Source organism: Pinus tabuliformis, chromosome 2_1, assembly GCF_031772625.1.
Source record: "Pinus tabuliformis cultivar Carrire ecotype Pingquan chromosome 2_1, CPIR1, whole genome shotgun sequence".
Classification (NCBI taxonomy): Eukaryota; Viridiplantae; Streptophyta; class Pinopsida; order Pinales; family Pinaceae; genus Pinus; species Pinus tabuliformis.
The window spans coordinates 87,090,065-87,113,445 of NC_142299.1; positions in this window are offsets into that span (position 1 = coordinate 87,090,065).

The following is a 23,381-nucleotide window of genomic DNA, read 5'->3' on the forward strand; positions in this document are numbered from 1 at the left end:
AACCTTAACGCTCATTATCATTATCGGTGATTAGTCTCACGTTTGTTAACGGTATACATCAATTATCGGTAATAAAATGATTTCTCACATGGTTGAATTTAGATCATCTATTCCCATGGTGTAGAAATGTACCACGGCGGTCAGTGAAGACCCCAAGTTGCATCAACATTCATTGGTTCACTTGACAGTTGCTCCTATTGCTGGTAGTTGATACCACTCCACCTTATATGTTGCGGTCATTTATGGCGACATTCTATATGTTGGCACCTGAGTTTGCAGTGTAGTACCATCTTAATCCATCATGTTCATTTGGTACTTTTGGGATCAGTCTTTGATATCAGTGATCCGCTTCATCCTTCAGCATCATTGACATTCTTATATGTGATATTCAGACATGTACTTGTTCGATCATGATCAGATGATCCATTATGTATTTTCCAGTCTTCTATACTTGTATATTTAGTGGATCCGCTTGTACTTGATATGCGGACATGCTTTACTTTCTCTAAGCATGGGTATGCCTGCCTCAAATAGTATTTCTTTCTGATCTCCTTTTGTGGCTTGGCAGGCTGAACTTTGGTGAAGTCCTCAGTTTTTGCCAGGTTTCCTTTCCATGTGTTTACTTAATACATTTTGGCCATCATGTACCCCTTCTGACCTCATATATTGGGGGGCATGTTATCGGGAAAACTAGTGTCTATGCAGAACTGCTAGTCCCACTAAGGCTGGTAGCTACCTTAGAAACAAACAAACTAAAACCACTCTAGTTTTCCTTTATGAGAAATAGATGAGAGAAGAATAAAGGAGACCAACCTCAGTCTTGCGCTTGGTTCCTTGTTTGATTCCTCTCCCTTCTGATAGTCCTTTGCTGCTTGCCTTCTTGTATACCCAGCTTCAAAGAGCACCTGTAGAATCAAAGCAGCATAACACTATACGAGAACATAGATCTATTATCATAAGAAATATAGGATCAGATGTATATTAACCACACAAATGCATAAAATTTCAATCACACAAGTATGTGGAGGAAAACTTGAATAGCTTTATTGATAATCAAGAAAGAGCAAAGAGGATTACGACCAATTGTTCTGACCCAACATCATCCTCTCAGCAAGTAAGCCCTTCTTCACCTCATGAAAAGCTTAGATCACCCAACAATATGATATTGCACCAAAACACCAGCAGCACTTCCTTACAAGATCCAAAATTCCAGCCTCTGGATCTCTGGGATGAGGGATCCATATATAGATGTTTGCAAGGGGGTGAGTCAGCTTTTGAGATTTGATTAGTGTCTTCCCTCTGATAGTTCTTGATTCCACTTGGAGATTGATGATCTCTTACTCATCCCTGGTCGAATTCAGAGAGGCAAGTGTCACAGGAGAAGTTTCTGGAAGATTCCATGCTCCTCCACCTTGCGGATTGACCCTGCCATTTGTCCATTCTCGCCCATCGCACCCCATAGAAGGGTTTTTTGACATGCATCACACCTACTGTGTGTATTCAAGTGGGATGCAACGCACTTTTCCTATGGAGCAGGTGAAATGGTCTAGATTTGACCAGTTCTGAGTAGTTTTTCATGGAGAACTTCTGGGAGAAGATGTAATCAGTTGACCTTGTTCTTTTAGGGGTCAGAACAACACTTTTAGGGACTTAAGAGCCCTTGGTTTATTGACATTTATGATTGGGGTTGCAGTGCCCAAAAATGTCTATAATAGGGCATCTGCTATACCTCCAAATCTCACTCTTGATGTTTGTGACGCTGCACTCATGGCATAGGGAAACCCCTCCTTCCAGACCTGGTCCAAATACTTAGAAAGCAATGTTTTACTCCCTATACGTGACATTTCCCTGGGCTAAACACGTGTGCACATGGGTCTGTATATGCCCAACGCGTGTATATGTCTTAAGACACTTGAAAAAATTAAATCTCCTTAATTTCGGGCAGAGATCACAGGTTTTACCTGTTGATTACCTATTAGTTCCCGTGGCCCAACTGTTCCCAACGAATTCCCAACTAAAAAACTACTTTGGGAGAAGTATAAAAAGGCTTCAATGGGAAGGCCTAAGGAGGAGAGAAGAGAGAGAAAAATCACTCTGCTGAGATTATCCCTGATCAGGTCTGAAGATCCTTGTGCTTCCATCACTTTCCCCATTACAGGAAACCCTTGTTTCCTTGAGTTATGATGTATTTCCATTTGTTGAGATATCCTTGAGTGAGTTATGGAAGGAGCTTGTTGAAGGCTTGAGATTGATGAATCCAAAGGAAGGTTCCTCTTGGAGCCTACAAAAGGAAGATTCAGGTGAGCTCATTCCTTTCTGTACTTTAGTTATCTATAATAAAAGAAACACTTGTCTTGTTCCTGATATAGATCTTCTTCATGTTTATGATATCAATGTTATGATTTACATATGAATGGTTGTTTTAATTGTATAACTAACTACCTTTCAATATGCTATGAGGATGATTTCTTTATGATGCTTGGTCAATATATTGATGTGCTTTCTTGAATTGATTGTTTTGCAGGTTGAAGGATTGAAAGGAACTCAAAGAGGGTTTGGACCCTGGCTGGATCTTCCCAAACTAAGGACCCCCAGGTGCACCTATGTTCGTGTAGTTTGTTTATATTAGCATCATGGTTGTGTAGAATGCTTGCTTTTCTTTATAGATAACCCCCAATCTACTAGGGTGTTGACCCAAGACCCTAGGGGAATTTATCCCTCAACACCACGGGGTTAGAGGGGGGGCGGAGCCCCCCCTTCGTTGCGCCGATTGCGTAGTGGGGGGATCACAGGGGGTTTGAGGGATGCAAGTAAGCCCACTCTATGGGGTCTAGAGCGGCGCCCCAGAAAAGTTTGGTTTTGGACCCTATGTTAGGTTGGGTAGACCTACCTATGGTTTTGTGCATGATTTTCGCACATGGTTTTGGACACAATGGTTTTTAGTCCATGGTATTGGGTGCTTCATCACGTATAAATATGTATTGTAACATTGAAAGGAACATAATGAAAAATCAAGCTAGTAGTCTTGGTTTTCAGATCCAGGGGAAAATCTTTGTGTATATGTGTTTTATGTGTTATGCTCTCGCATTATTTATTTTATGTGTTTTAGAATTCATATGCAAGTAAGAACTATACAAGGTTAAAACCTACATTTGTTATTAGAGCTATTTTGGCTTCAAGGGGACACCTTTGTTGCTGAGGGGTTTTGCTCTGGCCTGTGGTAGACCCTATACAGTGGGAGATCTGCGAGATCGATTCTGGTGGTGAAAGAAGATGGCGAGCAGTGGAAAGATAGAGATTGAGAAATTTAATGGTCAGAGTTTTGAGTTGGGAAACTCAAGATGGAGGATCTGTTGGTGGATAAAGATCAGTGGATTGCGGTAGATATGGGTACTAACCAATGGGAGTGTTAGATGAAAAATGGAAGAAGTTAGATCGGAAGGCAAAGAGCACAATATGATTGTGTGTTTCAGATTTAGTATTGCTGAATGTATCAGGAAAAGCTACAGCTAAGGCTTTGTGGAATAGTTTATAACCTGAGGATGAAAGATGGAGACTTGGTGATAGAGCATCTGAATGCGTTTAATACTATGGTAAGTCAGTTATCGTCTATTGATATCAAATTTTCAGATGAAGATAAGTGCATTAGTTTGTTGTGTTCTCTACCAGATTCGTGGGATAGTCTGGTTATTGTAATAGGTAGCAGTGCACCTACCTTGCAGTTTGATGAAATAGTCTCATCCTTTCTAATGGAGGAGATGAGACGGAAAAATATGGAGAGCTAGAATGGTGATTCCTTGTCTGTACGAGGACGGTCCCAGAACAGAAACAAAAATAATTCATCGAGTGGAAGATCTAAATCTCCAATAAAACCTGTAAAGGTGGTGTGCTATAAATGCAGAAAGGAAGGGCACTACAAAAGGGATTTTTAATCTAAAGCTCCTGATAAAGGAAGGGGATTTGATGATGCTCATTCTGTAGAGGCGAAAACCACCTCAGATGAAGGTGGGGATGTGTACATGGCTTCTTCAAGTACACATGTAGATCATGAGGCATGGTTGATTGACTCAGGTGCATCCTTTCACTTTACTCCCCATAGAGAGTGGTTCTGCGAGTATGAGAAATATGATGGTGGTGATTTCTTCTTGGGGGATGACAGGAAGGCTAGAATCATTGGTTGTGGAAAAGTAAAGTTGAAGTTGCAAGGTGGAAGGGTTAGAACACTTCCGGGTGTTATGCATATTCCTACATTAGCCAAAAATCTGATTTCTATAAGCAAGCTGGATGATGTAGGTGTAAAAATAGTGTTTGATAAGGATACCTACAAGATGGTTCGGGGAGCACTGGTATTGATGCGAGGAGTTCGGATTGGAACTCTGTACAAGCTACAAGGTAGCACTGTTGTTGATGGGTGCAATAGTTCTGTGGTTCCTAAAAGTGGCGTAGAAAATCTAGTGGTCTCTGGAGAGAAGACCATGCTGTGGCATCAAAGGCTTGGACATATTGGAGAGAGGGGCCTTCGAATACTTCATGGTAAAGGTATGGTAGAAGGTATGAGTAATAGCTCTCTGGATTTTGATTTCTGTGAAAATTGTGTATATGGGAAGTAGAATCGGGTGAGTTTCTCCTCTGGTGGTAAGAGGGCGAAACAGATATTAGAGCTTGTGCACAGTGATGTGTTTGGACCTGTGAGGGTTCCATCACTGGGTAAGTCTATGTACTATGTATGATTTATAGATGACTTCTCAAGGAATACATGTATATATTTCCTTAGGAATAAATCTAAAGTCTTTGATAGGTTTAAAGAATTTAATGCTCTGGCGGAAAACCAGACAGAGAAGAAGATAAGGGTGCTAACGACAGATAACGGTGGAGAGTTTTGCAATAAGGAATTTGAAGAATTCTGTAAGAAGTGTGGTATATCATGGCAGAAGACTACTCCATATACACCTTAGAAAAATGGAGCTGTGGAAATAATGAACAAGACGTTGATGGAAAGTGCAAGAAGCATGCTCAGTGGTGCTGGGTTAGGACAGGAATTCTGGGCAAAGGTAGTGGAGACAACATGTTACCTAGTCAATAGATCACCTTCATCAAAGTTGGAGGATAAGACTCCACAAGAGGTATGGACTGGTAAGAAACCCTCTCTTTCACATATGAGGGTATTTGGATGTGATGCATATGTACATCTTCCAAAGGAGAAACGAACCAAGTTGGATAGTAAATATGAAAAGTGCATCTTTATTGGGTATAAGGATAGTTTAAAGGGTTATAAGCTTTGGAACCCAGTAACAAGGAAGGTTGTGTACAGGCGAGATGTGGTGTTCAAAGAGGTGAAAGATGTTATCAAACATGAAGTCCAACCAAAGGAACCTGAGTAGATAGAGTTTGAGCTAAAGGAGGAAGAATCAAACTCTACAGTAGAAAAGGAATCAGAAGATGAAGAGCCACAAACTCCGAGTGTGAGAAGATCAGTTCAAGAAAGAAGGCAACCAGAAAGGTATAGTCAATTTGCTTTATGTTCAAATTTTTCTTTATCTATTACTGATGATGATCCCAGAACTATGAAGGAAGCAGTAGATTCAGAGGATGGAAAACTTTGGAAAGAGGCCATGGTTGATGAAATGGTATCTTTGCACAAAAATGAGGCTTGGGATCTGGTGGAGTTTCTGGTTGGAAGGAAACCCATTGGCAGCAAATGGGTGTTCAAGAAGAGGACAAATGCAAAAGGAAAGGTGGAGAAATACAAAGCTTGGTTGGTAGGATATTCCCAGGTGCCGGGAATTGATTTTTGTGATATTTTTTTCTCCTGTTGCCAAGGTAACTTCTATTAGATTACTTTTATTTGTTGCTACTACTTTTGATTTTGAGGTAGAACAGATGGATGTGAAGAAAGAATTTCTTCACGGGGATCTGGAAGAGGAAATCTACATGAAGCAACCTGAAGGCTTTAATGTGAAGGGTTAGAAAGAACTAGTATGCAAGTTAAAGAAGCCTCTATATGGGTTAAAATAGTCACCAAGGATGTGGTATCAGAAATTTGATACACTTATACTGGGACTTGGCTTCACTAGAAGCAAAGCAGATCATTGTGTGTATTTTAAATTAATTGGTGACGGTGTTATTTATTTGGTCTTGTATGTGGATGATATGTTGCTGGTTGGAAATGACAAAGAAATTATCCAGGATTTGAAGACAATTGTCCTCCAAATTCGACATGAAAGATCTTGGTGCTGCAAAATATATTTTGGGCATGGAAATTAAAAGAGATCGAAAAAAGAGGAAGCTCTGGTTAAACCAAAGGATGTATGTTGAGACAATGTTGCAGAGGTTTAATATGTAGGATAGTAAACCTGTGAAGGTTCCTATTCCTATAGGTGTAAAGTTATATGTTGAACAGTGTCCCAAGACACAAAAGAGGAAGAGGACATGTCCTATGTTCCATATGCAAGTGCAGTTGGTAGCTTGATGTATGCGATGGTCTGTGCTAGACCAGACATTGCACATGAAGTGGGAGAATTGAGCAGGTTTATGTCAAACCCAGGGAAGGAGCACTGGACATCAGTGAAGCTGGTTTTCAGGTATTTGCGTGGCACTAGTGATTATGGTTTGTGCTACCAAGGAATACTAGGATTGGAAAGAGTGTTGGATATTCGTGGCTTTGTTGATGAAAATTGGGCTGGAGATCTAGATCAAATAAGATCTACATGTGGGTATGTGTTTAACCTATTTGGAGGTGCACTCAATTGGATGAGTAAGAAACAATCTATAGTGGCACTATCAACTATGGAGGCATGTTATAGACATTTTTGTGCCTTACAGATATAAGCATGAAATGTCCATAATCTAAGGGATCCAAAGTCCCTAAACATGTTGTTCCTACCCCTATAGGAACAAGGCTAACAAACCACAGCAATTCACAGAAGTTCTCCACCAGAAACTGCTCAAAAACAAGTCAATTCAGGATCAATTCAGAGGCTCCACTAGCTGTCTGTGCTGAAATGAAAAGTTTGCACTGGCTACCTACACTGCAACACAGGTAGAAGCACTACCAGGGTGCGCTGAGCAGGAATTGACAAATGGCAAGTTCATTCAACAAGGTGTCAAGACCCTGGAAGCTTCCAGAATCTTCCTCAATGACACTTGTCTCAGTGAATTCGACTAGTGATGAGTAAGAGGTTCTCAATCTCCAAGTGGAAGCAAGAACCTCCAAGTGGAAGCAAGAACTGATAGAGGGAGAGGACACTAGTCAGATCTCAAGCTGACTCATCCTCTCTCCAAACATCTATATATGGATCTCTCCTCCATGAGATCTAGAGGCTGGAATTTTGTTATTGCAAAGAATTACTGTTGGTTTGAGGTTGGAATCATTGGGTGCTTAATGCTTTGAGGGAAGGTGAAGATAGGAATTTCATTCGCTGGGAAGGAGATGCTGGATTGGAGCCCTCTGGGTTGTATCTCTTCCTAAACCTTGTTATTCATCAATAAAGCTATCTTGGTTTCTCCTATATACTGGTGTATCTTTGATGTATGATTACATTAGTATGTTTAGTTTATTTCTAATCCTGAACTAGTTATGAATATGAATCCATGTCTTTGTGTAGTATTCTCTTCTTGTGATCTTGCAGAAACCTGTTGAAGCTGGGCGAGCGAGAAGGAAAGTAGCTGGGAATCCTCAAAGAGAAGAGAAACCGGATCGAGGGACAAACGGAAGACACCAGTTAGTCCATCCATCTCTCTTCATTCTTAATTCATAAAGGAAGAATACTGGAATAGCTGTCCCTGTTTGTTGCTAAGGCACTGTCACACCTTAGGTGGATAGGATCATCCTGCATAGGCATTTTTCCCCACAACAAATTGGCGACTCCACTGGGGAGATCTGTTTAGTCATTTTATTTGTGTTTCTATCATTGTTTGTTTCATAGACTCAACAGCAACAATCGAACTGCATCTGCTATTCTCAGATGCAAAGTAGACAACTGCTGCTTTGATCCAATCACTGGATTTGTCTATGATCTAAACAATGGACTCACAAATGATTTGATGATCCTTTGTGATAGATCTTAGCCCTTCCTCAAAGCATCCCTTTGATTGTACCTTGCTTGTTGCTTTGATTTGGCCTGAAACTATAGATTAAATAGCAAATTGTGACCCAGAACCCAGTGAGAAACTCTCGTTTCTCCTTCAGCGCAGACCCTGTGAAGAGGTTCTGCATTTCAACGTAGGTCCCGTGAAGGCTACCTGCGCTGAATGTCAAAACTCCTGTGTTAAGGGTGCGTTGATCTAGTTGGGCCTTGTGCAGCTGGGGTTCTCTGCTCTGTTTTGCCCTATTTTGATCTCTGATTTTTGCAGCCTGTAACCAGCATAGGTACCTGTCTGATAACTCCTTTTCTCTGCTTAAATTCCACCTCCTTTTGTACAAAAAGACTGTGAGTGTTTTTATGTGTTTGTGGCGTCATTTACAGTTTTCCTTTGCAAGAGTGAAATAATCATCATGTAGCCCTTGATTCAGATCTGTTGATTGTGATCTTAGGAGAGAGTTCATTGGTTCTTTACAGTTCATTATACATTTACTTTTGCTTTTGGTTTGAGTTTGTCTCTTTTAAGTGTCGAAACAAGTACTCATTTCAAAAATCGTTAAGTGTTGTAATCTCTTCTATCCTTTCTGATTTCGAAAAAGTAAAATTGTTTGTATTTGTCATTTAAAAGCAAATTCAAATTTGTGCAAAAAGCTTTCTTTTTAGGCATCAATATTAAGAGAGCAGAAAACAAACACCTGCATTGTGCATTTGCATCTTGATAGTTCGCATGCTTGATTTAGGAAAAGTGCATTAGAGTGTGCTGATTGCTCTTTGAGAAAAGATGGTGTCTTTCTTTTCCCTTTGTAGCTAGGATTTTCATATTTGAAAAGATATAAAGCTTGCTTATCATCTTTAGACTGCATTTAGGAATTGTATCATACATCTCATGGTGATCCAGAAAGGAAAACTTCTAAAAAGATCAACCTAAAATAAATTGAATGAACTTAACAACGCTTTGTAACTTAACGCACAACTTAGAGGTCTAGGCTAGAGACGTGTTCCGGCGTCGTAAAGCCTGGTGACTGTCGATCTCGCTGATGGTGGGTGATTCCTCCTGAGGGACGATAGCGCCAGTACGGATTGTGCTGCCACGTACCGTCGAGTATATATTGGGAGACCCCTATAGGCATATAACCTTTATCCTTAGGAAGCCGTGTCGGCCGCCCTACTGATCGCAATGCACTGAACACAACATTCAGGAAGATCGATCGCCCGTACCTTAAAAAGTATTCTGTGGTTTTGCGAAAAGTTTGGCACACCCTCTGCCTAGAACTCCAGAGCAGTTCCTTTTGGCCTTTTTTAGAGTCTATAACGGAAAAATTCCATTCGAGCATTTGTCACTTCGGGCTCGTTAAAACATCGAAGGAGACTAGAGTCATCTTTAGTTTTTTCTCGACTCTTTAAAATTGAAAAAGCAAGTTGTGTCTAAAGCGTCGTTAAAATTTATTTTAAACGGAACAATCACCCCTATTCCTGCGTTGATCTTTAGGTTGAGAAAATGGAGCACACCAACGAAGGAATTCCCCTTGGTGGAAATCCTAGTCCCTTCTCCTCTTGGGGAGATGTTGGTGCGCCCCATATGGCCACATTGTCGCTTTTGGGATTGACAATTGGCTTGCCGGTCTGGCTCTTCTCAACCAATGTCGTTCAGAACACCACTATTCCTGAACAGTCGAATCAACAGTTAGACCAGACCAGAGTTACCCACCAGCCTTCTACTTCATCTAATTCTTCCTCTCCTCCTTCCTCTTCGCTTGACGGAACTGGTAAAACAAAAAACCAAGTTCCTAAGGAGAAGAAGGAAAAGAAGAAGAAAGAGAAGAAGAATAAGGAGCCAAAAGCGACTGGGGGCAAACAAGTGGCATCTGACAAAAATCCACACACAGCATTGACTAGGCATAAATCGCCATGTGTCATATGCAAGGGAGACCACTTCCACAGAGATTGTCCCTGCATCCCTCGGATACTAAGGGACTGGTCTCCCCATTTACACAATTCGGTGGCGTCAACCTCTGACAGCCATGTTGACAACTCACCGTCAACTAGTGAAAGTGAAGTCACAGGACAGAGAGGGAAAGCTAGATTTCCCTGCAAACTGTGTGAAGGTGACCATGCCATCCACCGTTGTCCCTTCTTAGACGAGGCTAAAAGAGTTTTGGAAGATCGCCCGGTTTTACCAGTGCAACTTCCTCCTAGATATCAAAAACTCCTGCCAAGTCCTTCACCAGTTGAGAACCCGGCTGGCCCGCTCAGGTGGTCAGCCGAAGCACCTATCATTGAAGATGAACCATCTGAATCCATACCTGACGAAAGTCAAAAGGTTGAGGTGGCAGTTGACCCGGTTTTTCCTTCAGAGGCTCTATCTTCGAATGATACCATCACAGAGGAGAATAAAGACGACACCGTCCAAATTCTCTTCATCAACACAGACTCCGATGAACAAGGGGGAAATTTGCCCATTCCTTTATCGCAGGAAGGAACTTCGTCAGAGTCATACCCGGCCGTCTATTCGGTCCCACCACCAAGCAACCTAGTTGTTTCGTTCGACTGGAACCAACTAGGCAGACCCCGTTTGCCAGCAAGCATACCATTCAGAATCATCGTTCAAATATACAGAATGGTAATGGCTGGCACCATCATTGATGAGGGGGCATCTGTGATTATCCTTTCCTCTATTGCTTGGAAAGCACTTGGTTCACCAGCGCTTTTGCCTGAAATGAGAAATCTGACAGGCTTTGATAAAGGAACCAGTCGACCTTTAGGGATCCTCCCCAATGTGCCTATCACATTGAAAGGGAAGACCATTCAAATGAACGTGATGGTCGTTCAAGGACCCTTGGATTATAACCTACTCCTTGGACGAGAATATATATATTTCATGGGAGCCATCGTCTCCTCACTCTTTAGAGTAATGTGTTTTCCGCACGAAGGAAGAGTGGTCAAGCTCGTGGACCAGCTTTCATTTCCCAGATCACGCATCGCAAATAGTCATATACCATCCCTAAATGGTCTCTTCACGCAAGAAATGTCTCAACCCACGGTCCATCCTCCTGATGAGCGCGAGTAATTCGGAAGGATATGACTGGAACCCAGGGGGCATGCGTCCTGGTCTGCTTCGGCAGGAAAAATTTGGGTATAGGGTAGGTTTCCACGGGAGAATATGACTGGTCTATACCCCGCCCATGCTGGAAGAGGGTTATTCTATAATAAGATTCTCTTGTCAAAGCTACGTGTTTGGCACTAAGGTCATTCACCTTTGTCTATCTCGGTAGACACCGCCGAAGAAGTGTTTTGTTTGAAAGATTAATGAAACAATCTTTGGGTAGCCTGAAAGAGGTAGGCCTTTCCTGGTAGAAAAAATGTTTTACTTGCAAATTGAGGGGTAACCTTGAAATCGTACTTTATACCTGGGGGCATGCAAACCTTTTGGAGTGCAAGCAAGGGGCGACTATTTATTTTTTTTAAATTTTTAGGTCCTCCCTTTAAACCTGTAGGTCTAACCCTTTAAACTCGTAGGATTAGTCGTTTCCGAACTTGCATAACGAAAGGATCCGGAGCAAAGCTTTGTGAGATGAAGCTCCATAAAAATAGAATCTTAATGAGACATTCTTATCATATGACTGGATTAATCGAGCAGTATTAGCACACAGTTCATGCTCGTTAAAAAATAAACGCAAGATCCGAGCAGTTTTAGCACATAGTTCATTCTCGTTAAAAAATAAACATAAGATCGAGCAAATGTTTCCACCCGCGTTTAAGCTCGTTAAAAAATGAACTATTCTGGTAAATAACCACCATGAATGTAATATCATCAGCCATTAAAGCCTTGGTCGTGTTTGCCCATCACCTCCACTTTTCCATTGGTCGATCGTTCACTTCCATATGATTGTTTACCCATTTTGAGGAATAGTTGCGAAGAGTGATTTCACTAGCCATCCTTGTGACACTGCCATGATTGGAAAATTCCAACCTGTACCTGGAATCAGCTGCTAACCCGTTTTATCACTCGTTCCTCAAAAGACGAGTCTTCTTTAAGCTCTTTTCATCTAAATCATAAAATATGAAAAGATTGCCGAGTTTTGGCCTTCCAGCTCATTAAAGCGACTGGAAGTGCTATCCCTCCTCTAGATTTTAATCTTTTTGGACTTGAGGGATTATTGCACAAAAAGATCGAGCGCTTGTTTTGTTAGGCTCGTTAAAACTATCAAAAACTCATCCCTTCTGTATTGTTTTATACTTTTTCAGACTTAAGGGATTAGATGACGAAAAAGGACTTTCGGAGTTGACTTTACGTACCTTTTCAGACTCTCTAAAAATGAAAAGGACCGAGTTATCTTTGTCGTTAGACTCGTTAAAAGCATTAAATAGCGACAAACTTGTCTTTAGACGAGAACGAGTTTCACTATCGCTAGGCTCGTTAAAACATAGCGATGGGCTTGCCTGAAGGGCAAGTTATAGAACAAGCATATGTTATCCTCCTCAAGCTTGACAAAAATAAAGAGGTACTGGTCAGCAATGACTGGGGAAAAATTGGGAGAAACTCAAGAAAACTTTGATGGTAGCAAGTCGCTCTTGAACATGACACTTTTCCTCCGTACCACAATCGGGTTGGGTTGTTTCATTCACCGGTCACATCACCATGGTCTCGCCATACCATCCATATTTGGGGTAATGCTACCGATCCATCGCATAAGTGTCGCCATATGTTCAAGAGAAGTCATTCAGAGAAGTCAACCATGTCCCATCCACTGCCATACATTATCCTTCATCCTTTCATGACCGCCACCCTGAATCATATGTCATCAGATCATTTTCACCTCCATCAAAATCATTTGCTCCGTTCCGTGTCACTGATGTGGGATACATTAAGGCCCTCCTTTGACGGATCGCTTCTTGTCGACATCAGCTCATTATCCAAGAAGTTGATCTAGGAACAACCCCTTCAGTACTTTGAAGTCTGCATGCCTCAATGGCAAGTTTCTCACTTCCGGCGACAGGTATACATCAATGACCTTCGACCGAAAGATTTTGCGTGGTGTTCGACGCCAAGTCCTTTATTCACACCACGTGAATTGTACTGCAGTACCTTGAGGGTCATTATCATTATCAGTGATTCCTCTCGCGCTTGTTAACGGTTTACCTCATTGACCGGTAATCAAGCGATGTCTTTCCATGTTCGACTTCAGAACATTTCTCACGTGGATCGACTTGTACTTAGAGTGAAGATCGAACGAGTTTGAAGACCCCGGATCTAGTTTCATCCATCCGGGCTGCGATATATATTCAGGAAAGATAAAGACATTGACATGTACAGCATTGCAGCAGATAATCATCCTACCCCAAAGGATGATAATTTCATCAAAATTATCTGTCTACCATCAGACGATTGTCTGTTCCATGTACAGAAAAATGAATTTATAAAGCTGAGCATGGGAATGCCCGCCTCAGCTAGATCGTGAAAGCAGTATGAAAAAAAATGTATTGTATTGTATCTTATTACAGGTCTCCTCCCAGCAATGAATGAACTTCGGATCCTCCTGATAAAGCATTTCACCCGATAAACGGCCTCATACTTTAGGGGGCAGCTGTTATAGACATTTTTGTGCCTTACAACTATAAGCATGAAATGTCCATAATCTAAGGGATCCAAAGTCCCTAAACATGTTGTTCCTACCCCTAGAGGAACAAGGCTAAGAAACCACAGCAATTCACAGAAGTTCTCCACCAGAAACTGCTCAAAAACAAGTCAATTCAGGATCAATTCAGAGGCTCCACTAGTTGTTTGTGCTGAAATGCAAAGTCTGCACTGGCTACCTGCACTGCAACGCAGGTAGAAGCACTACCAGGGTGCGATGAGCGGGAATTGACAAATGGCAAGTTCATTCAACAAGGTGTCAAGACCCTGGAAGCTTCCAGAATCTTCCTCAATGACACTTGCCTCAGTGAATTCGACTAGTGATGAGTAAGAGGTTCTCAATCTCCAAGTGGAAGCAAGAACTGACAGAGGGAGAGGACACTAGTCAGATCTCAAGCTGACTCATCCTCTCTCCAAACATCTATATATGGATCTCTCCTCCATGAGATCTAGAGGCTGGAATTTTGTTATTTCAAAGAATTGTTGTTGGTTTGAGGTTGGAATCATTGGGTGCTTAATGCTTTGAGGGAAGGTGAAGATAGGAATTTCATTCACTGGGAAGGAGATGCTGGATTGGAGCCCTCTGGGTTGTATCTCTTCCTGAACCTTGTTATTCATCAATAAAGCTATCTTGGTTTCTCCTATATACTGGTGTATCTTTGATGTATGATTACATTAGTATGTTTAGTTTATTTCTAATCCTGAACTAGTTATGAATATGAATCCATGTCTTTGTGTAGTATTCTCTTCTTGTGATCTTGCAGAAACCTGTTGAAGCTGGGCGAGCGAGAAGGCAAGTAGCTGGGAATCCTCAAAGAGAAGAGAAACCGGATCGAGGGACAAACAGAAGACACCGGTTAGTCCATCCATCTCTCTTCATTCTTAATTCATAAAGGAAGAATACTGGAATAGATGTCTCTGTTTGTTGCTAAGGCACTGTCACACCTTAGGTGGATAGGATCGTCCTGCATAGGCATTTTTCCCCACAACAAGGTAGAATACGTGGTAGCCACTCATGCAAGCAAGGAAGCAGTTTGGTTGCAAAGATTGTGTTCGAGTATGGGGTTAGTATAGGGATCTATAAGGATAGACTGTGACAGCCAAAGTGCAATTTTCTTGGCAAAGAACCCTGCTTACCATTCAAAGACAAAGCACGTTGATGTTCAGTATCACTTTGTGAGGGATATGATAGAAGACAAAAAGGTGTTGCTGGTAAAGGTGGACACTTTGAAGAATACTGTAGATGCATTGACAAAATATGTGAGCTCTGAGAAGTTTTCTTGGTGTAGAGAAAAAATGGGCATTGCAGGGCTGGATAAATGACTATGCTCTCTTATGGCCCCCTATGGAAAGAAAAAAATAAGTGGGAGAATGTTGGGTTGTGTTATATTCTTTCCACAACTAGCCCACATAGTTAACCGGGGGGTTAGAGAGGGGGCAGAGCCCCCCCTTCGTTGCGCCGATTGCGTAGCAGGGGGGTCATAAGGGGTTTGAGGGATGAAGGTAACCCCACTCTATGGGGTAAGGGGCAGCGCCCTGGAAAATTTTGGTTTTGGACACTATGTTAGGTTGGGTAGACCTACCTATGGTTTTTTGCATGATTTTTGCACATGGTTTTAGACGCGATGGTTTTCAGTCGATGGTATTGGATGCTTCGTCATGTATAAATATGTATTGTAACATTGAAAGGAACATAATGGAAAATCAAGCTGGTAGTCCCTGTTTGGGGATCCAGGGGAAAATCTTTGTGTATATGTGTTTTATGTGTTATGCTCTTGCATTTTTTATTTTATGTGTTTTAGAATTTGTATGCATATAAGAACTGCACGGGGTTAAAACCTACAGGAATTTGATCTGGTTTTTCGGAGCTTCAAACTGCAATACACGAAAGCGCTGCCAAAAATCCATGGGCGATTCTTGTGGAGTCTTTCATTGTTTTAAGATTTTTTTGTCAAGAGGTTCATGATCAAAATGATGGAAAGTAGATTCAATTAGATCACATAACTTCTTAAGTGAGCGCACGAAACTGTGAGGCAGGTTGTGGCACCATCATTGTGGGGATTCATGAAATGTGCCTGAAAGCAACAAGCTAACCTCAACTTCAGTGAACTCATCTGTATCCTCAAGAAATGCAAGGAAGTCGTGTGAGTACTTAGGCTAGGCCACTTGCCTTCGTGAATTGCGACAAGAGATCATAAAACTCCCTCATTGTGTCGACATGTTATGCATTATACAAACATCGCAGATGGAGGAGTCTAATGATATCCATGATAGATATGTGAAGATTCAAAACAAGATGTGAGGACTTAGCTTGTCATCTAGCCCTCCTTCTAGCACCAGAAATGTTGACGGTATTGGACTCGCCAACATGTCAGGGAATCACCCCAGTAAGAAGTTCCAACTAGACCTCATACTGTTTGGTGTAGGAGTCCAATCAGTCAGGTAGTATAGTATCGCCTTGACTTTTGTTGCGCGTAGACGTGAGTAAGATGTTCCTGTTGGTAGCAAGGGTGTGACATGCGCATCAAGTCAAGGAAGGTGCATGAATGGGTCTAACACATGTAATGGGGGTATGAGTGCACACCTTAGAAACCTGTGACAACACACGGCTTGAAAGGGAACACACGAGAGAGATACATCACAAGCTGGAAAGAAGGTGAGCCAATGATCCAAATTGATGGTTAAACAAACATCACATCTCGATAAGATTCATACAAACATATATAGAAAATTCCATACATACATGCATAAATTGAAAATACATATATCATTAGAGTAAACAAGATAGCTTAAATACAATAACAACATATGCATGAAATGTGTTGGCTCATTACTAGCTCTGCATTGTGGATAAGCCAAGGCTCATTACAATACATTCCAATATTTCTCTAAGATACACCCATAGGAAGCTTGGCTCCCAAAAGCCCATACAATTAGTTATGAGGTTTTATAAATAGAAAACGTTGGGGTGACCCTTGACATTTCCCTTTGTGACTCTTCACCTACTCTTATGACTCTTCAACTACTACATGACTGTTACATTCTACTATCGACACTTGGTCTTTCACTTTTACAAGATGTTACATTACAATCTGCACATGCACCCATGTGAGAAAAAATAGGCTTGAGCAAGCCATGCAAGATATCACTAAGACTCGGACAGCTATGAGAAGACCAACTCTTCGACATTCTTGTTAGCCCCCTAATTTGCTCTCTTTTTACCATTTTCCCCTTCCTAAATCATAACCATTTACCGTTGTTTTAACTCTCTTATACACCCTCTTCTTGCACTAATCCAAGAACGATGACAGATTTCGTATCAACCTTATATTTCATATTTTTAACTCAACTTAGCCTTAATTAATTATTTATTACATGATTTTTTGCTTATAATTACTCTTTGTAACTTATCAATATCTCCAACATTTATTTGGTAGTCAAGTACTTACCGTGACCGTTGATCCTAGTGCAAGATCAGATCTTGCACTGGTGCCAGCACAACAAATCCTTGCAGCAGATCCGAACCTCATTAATCACCACCTCATTTTGAGTATCTTTAGCCACAACAACTAGATCAATCCAAAGGTAGCCAAGATTGAATTTATGAAGAACGAATAGCTAGAGATTGGCTACAACTAGTTTTGTTGAACTGTCTAATTTTGAAGGCCGAGAAGCTAAATTCTGCATTTCAGTTATGTAATTGGTTAAACGATCTTTTTGGCCTTCGGCCAAAGATCTATATAATGAAGAATGTAAATAGGATGAGATAGTTTTTGATAGAAGTTTGTATAGAACAGAGACACAGCCAGAGAGGTGGTAATAGGTTGTTGTGTTTTGTTATCGCCCGAATCTGGGCTGGACTATGTATTCACGCATGTATTTGCCTCAGTGGACTAATAGAAAGGGACCTCTTCCTCATGTTTTATAAATTTTATTTCTGTCTTTGAAAGCTGATGAATTGATAAATTTCTAAGCAATGTTTCTATTTGAAAGGGAAATGTGTTGGTTGGCTAGGGCCCAGCCAACCCAACACGTTTACCCTATTTCCCGTTTCTTGTAATTTATGTTTATATTGTCAAGTGTGATTTAATTTCAAGCACATGTATTCTTGTTTGAGTGAAAGCGGATCTGTTGTGTGAAGTAGTTAAATTTCCTTTTCCTGCACCTGATTTTAGATTGGTTTTCCCCGCCTGGTCCAAGCAGGAGAAATAAACCTGCACCAGTTCACATTGGTGTGCTATTCCTTTTCTGCAGTTCTATTTGGTTGGTTTTCCCTGCCTAGTCCAAGCAGAAGAAATAAACCTGCCCCAGTGCACATTGGTGTGCTATTCCTTTTTTGCAGTTCTGTTTGGTTGGTTTTCCCCACCTGGTCCAAGCAGGAGAAATGAACCTGCACCAGTGCATGTTGGTGTGATGCAGCAAGCCTTTCTAGTTTACTTCCCACAATTTTCTTGCTTTCATTAAATACTTTATGACAAGATAAATTATATGGATTGTTTCTTTATTTTTGCACTTTGTCAAAATAAAAAACATTCATTTTTATGTGTGCAATTTGATTTCACAGTATAATAACACTTGCAATAACTAAGCACTTATGTTAGGAATTAAATGCTAAGTGCAAGAAGCTTTGATTTGGTGCAAGAACTAGTTTCTTGCCATGGGATCTAAGTGCTCTGAACCTGAAAAAGTTCAAGACCTTGCAGGAAGTAAAATTCTTTTAGTAAAGACACCATTTATACCCTCTGCATAAATCTCTTCCTGCACTAGTGCAAGCAAACTCCGATAATGCAGGATAGATTAGTGCAAGATGGAAATCTCTACATAAGTAGGTTTGAAGGGCCCATCTGATGAGACTACTAAGTGTCTTTGCTATAGAAAAAACAAACTCAGTAGTTAATCAATAGTTAGCTAGAGTGATTGCCCCTTTATTTCTAAATCCCTTTTTCAAATGCATTCTTCCTTGTTCCAGTCTTAGATTATTTTGATGGTTCAAGTTGCTTTTTCTCTTTTTAGTTTGATTTTGTAGTCTTTCCTTTAAATAAAGGAGGGATTCATATTAGAAATATTCATACCATCTCTAGTATTGCCTATGCTTCGTCTCTAAGTTTACGGATCCCCGGGGTTGACAATTTAAGTGTTGAGGAGTTTGCTTAAGTGAAATTCTTGCACCCAACATTTTGGCACCGTTGTCGGGGAGGCGATTTGATGTGGTAAGAATTTTCTGATTATACAATAGAGGTAATTTTTCCTTTATTTTTGCAATATTGTTTGGAAAATCTTCTTTGAAGGAATTTTACTGGTGTTGATTGATTTCTAATAGCATTTTTTATTAGAATTTGTTTGTTATTTTTCTTTCTTTCTTGAAATGAATGCCTAGAAAAGGTAGGGGTTCAAAGCCCACTAAGGGCTGAAAGAATTCTAAAAATAATTCTCATATTGGGTCTCCTTCTGTGAGCAGGAAGCCCAATTCAATTAAATCTCCTCACGCAGGAATAGTCCACCTGGATTATGGTGACAACAGCTCAGGTGTGGTTTAATCTGTTGGGAGAAAAAGGGAAACAGTGGAAGACCATCAGCTCTCCCTCATTTCCATGGTAAAGTTCATGATGGTCCTGACTCTTTTTTGTTCGAGTTTGATATTCTGTGTAGAAGTTATGATTATTCAACTCATGCTCAGAAGCTAAGATTATTTCCTGTTAGTCTCAAGGACTCAGCTTTATGCTAGTTTATGGGGTTAGAAGGAAACTCTATAGCCTCTTGGAATCAGATGAAGAGAGTGTTTTTGTCTAAATATCAAGAATATTACAAAACTCGGGACATGCAAGATGAGATTTTTACAATCATACAGGATGATGATGAAACTCTTGAAGATTACCTAGAAAGGTTTCTGTATATTTTACAAAGGTCAAAACTTAAGCTTGATTCCAGTACTATTAGAACCTTGTTCTTAAGAGGACTTACTGATAATGCTATAAATAATTTAAATCTGTTAAGACAAGGTGATATTTCTCAGCAAAATTTTGAACAAATTTGTGAATTATGCAGGAAATTTTCAAGAAATCAGTATAGATCCAGTAGAGGAACTCGAAATATAAATAGAAAAATTGAATCTACTGATGCTATGATTATTGGACTAGAAAATAAAATGGAAAACATGAAAATTGATATAATGAATATTGTTACCAAACAGTTGGAATCTTTAAAATTTCAGCAAAAACTCATGAAGGAACAAGAGTCATTAAGTATTTTCTGTCCTAAATGTAGAGACAAGCATCCTCCTAAAGAATGTCCTCTTAATTTGAAAGAAACTAATAAGTGTGTTATTTGTGCAGAAGACCATGTCACAGAAAAATGTCCCTCTATACCAGGACTTAAAGTTGTATTTACAGGGGGACAGCCTGAAGTTGAATACTTATATGCTATGGGAGCAAGAAGAAATTGGCCTCAGGTAGGTGCAGGTATGGCTCCTCAATTTTCTCCACACTATTTTGGTTATAATTCACATGCATATTCTTATCCTAACACTAATCAGCAGTGGTCGTATGGGAACCAATATTAGCATGGGCATCCTTCTCAACCATGGAAACACGGTTGGAGAGCACCAACTCATTCTCCATATTCCTACCAACCACCCATGCAGTCACATCCATCTACACATACACCTTATTCAATGCCTGAACCTCCGAGTCAGTCTACTCCACCATTACCTTTACCTCCACCTTTTCGACCTCCTAAACTACCTGCTCAACATATGCCCAATCCTAACAATAATAAAGTAGTGCAAATGATCTATGTAACAAACCCACTTTTATTCGAGTACCAGAATATTCCAATTGGGGTTCATGATATTCAATTAAGATTGGGAAGGACTGTAACATTAGAAAATCAGAAGCAACCTAGAGTGATTGTTGAAGAGAAAGAAGAAGAGGAAACTCTTAATCATTCTCCAAAAGTTGTTAGTAAGCATCCCTTACCCTCTGAATCCTTGCCATCTTCTTCCAACCATCCTCCCTTCCTAGAGAGGCTAGTAATGGAAATAAGTGAGCCTATTTCTGAGACTAGCTTGGCATCGGAGCTTCGGAATATTTTCATTAAGATACCTCTACTCCAATCCATCAAGGAGATCCCTATTTGTACCAAGATTATTAAGGAACTCTGTCTCAAGAAACCTAGGAGGAGGAGATTGGAACCCCAAACCATTCAATTTGTTGGTAGGGCAGCAAAGTTGATGACGGGATGTGCGTCTATGGAAAAATATACTGATCCCGGAAACCCTGTTGTCTTAGTTCAAATTGGTAATTTCCTTGTCTCTAATGTTCTTATAGACCTGGGGGCAGCCATTAATGTCATGACTAAGAAAACCATGGATCAACTTCGGTTATCTCATCTTTGCCCTACTCCCACTATGCTTGAATTAGCAGATAGATCTAAAATTAAGCCAGAAGGAGTATTGGACGATGTGATCATCTAATTAGATTCTTGGGAATATCCTGTTGATTTCATTGTGCTTCAGCTAAAGAACCCAGTAGGAGGACATCCCTTGATCTTGAGTCGGCCATGGCTTGCTACAGCCGATGCATATATTGGATGTTGCTCCGGTGATATGTATATTTTGCATGGAGATTCTAGGAAGAAAGTTACCTTATACCCCCTTGCCAGATCCATTTAGAACCTTCGAGATACTTTATGGTTGGATCAGAGAAGTGATGAGGAAACTCAGCCCATTTCCCTTATCCATCAATATACTGGGTCTTAAGAAGAAGATGAGATTCAAGATTTCTTGAATAATCTAGACACTATGCCTAATTTTGAGCTATTGAGCTAGATTTTTAGCCTAGATTTTCAAGATAACCATGATTCTCATTCTTCTATACCGTTGCATTTGACCACCCCCTTGAGTACTCCTGAGCCTAATACTACTCTTGTTGAGATTAGCCTCGGTAAATACTTGTATATTAGTTTAGATTTGGACTCATCCCAGCAAGAGCAGCTCGTGAATTTGTTACAAAACCATCTTAGTGCCTTTGCATGGGGCTATGAAGATATGAAGGGTGTTCCCCCTAAAACTTGTACACATCATATCTATATTTAGGAAGGAGCCCGACCTGTCCAACAACCCCAAAGGCGAATGAATCCAGCTGTAAAAGATATTGTGAAGGAAGAAGTACAGAAACTCTTGGATGCTGGTTTTATCTATCCTATTTTTGACAGTCAGTGGGTCTCTCCATTAGTGTTAGTACCTAAGAAAGATGGAAGATGGCATATTTGTATTGATTATCGAGAATTAAACAAAGCCACTCTCAAAGATTACTTCCCTCTCCCTTTCATTGACCAAGTGCTTGATACCCTTGCAGGAAAGAAATATTTTTTCTTTTTGGATGGCTTCAATGGTTCTAACCAGATACAAATTGCACCCGAAGATCAGGATAAAACTACTTTTACATGTCCATGGGGTACATTTGCTTATAGAGTGCTCCGCTTTGGTTTATGTAATGTCCCGACTAACTTTCAAAGGGTAGTCCTGGCCATTTTTGCTGATCTAGAATTCGTAGAAATTTATATGGATGACTTTTCTGTGTTTGGTGATTCTTTTCAGGAAGCTCTCGAAAATAAAGTACTTCTTCGTTGTCAAGAAGCCCATCTCGCCTTGAGTGACAAGAAATGTAGATTAATGGGCAAAGCAGGAGTGGTACTTGGCCATTTGATTTCTAGTAAAGGTATCCAGGTTGATCCAACAAATATCAAAATCATTCTGCATCTTCCTGCACCCAAAACTCAAAAGAAAGTAAGAGGTTTTTTAGGACATGCTGGTTACTATAGGAGATTCATTGAATTTTTTCTAAGATAGCTGCCCCTCTTTTCTTCTAGCTAAGGATAGTGAATTTTCTTGGACCACAGCTTGCCAACAGTCTTTTGAAACATTGAAGGAAAAGTTAGTACATGCACTAGTTTTAAGAGGTCCTAACTGGTCTCTGCCTTTTCACATTTCCTTTGATGCTTTAGATTTGGCTATTGGCATAGCTTTAGGACAAGAGGAAAATAAACAATCCTATGCTATTTATTATATTAGTAAGAATTTGTCTTCTGCTGAATTAAATTATACAGTTACAGAGAAAGAGTTTTTAGCTATAATTTTTGCAATTAATAAGTTCAGACACTATATTACAGGATATGAAGTATTTGTACATACTGATCATTCCACGATCAAATATTTTATGATCAAGCCATCAACTAATGGTAATGTGACTAGGTAGTTACTATTGTTGCAGGAATTTAATATTACTATTGTTGATAGACTAGGAAAATCTAATGTTGTAGCAGATTTTCTTTCTAGATTAGATAATCTTGGTGAAGCAACTCCTGTTAATGATGATTTTCTGGATGAACATATTTTTCTTATGTCAACAGATTCCCCGTGGTTTGCTGACATTGCTAATTACTTGGTTACTGGGAAAACGCCACCCTACTTGTCCGCCCGTGAAAAGCGGAGTATTGTTCAGAAAAGTGTTGCATATTCCTGGATTCAAGGAGATCTCTTTTACACTAGTCCAGATCTGATTATCCATAGGTTTGTAAGAGAAGAGGAAGTGTTTGACATATTGAAATCTGCTCATGATGAACCTTGTGGAGGCCACTTCCCTGATAAGCGGACTGCATATAAAGTA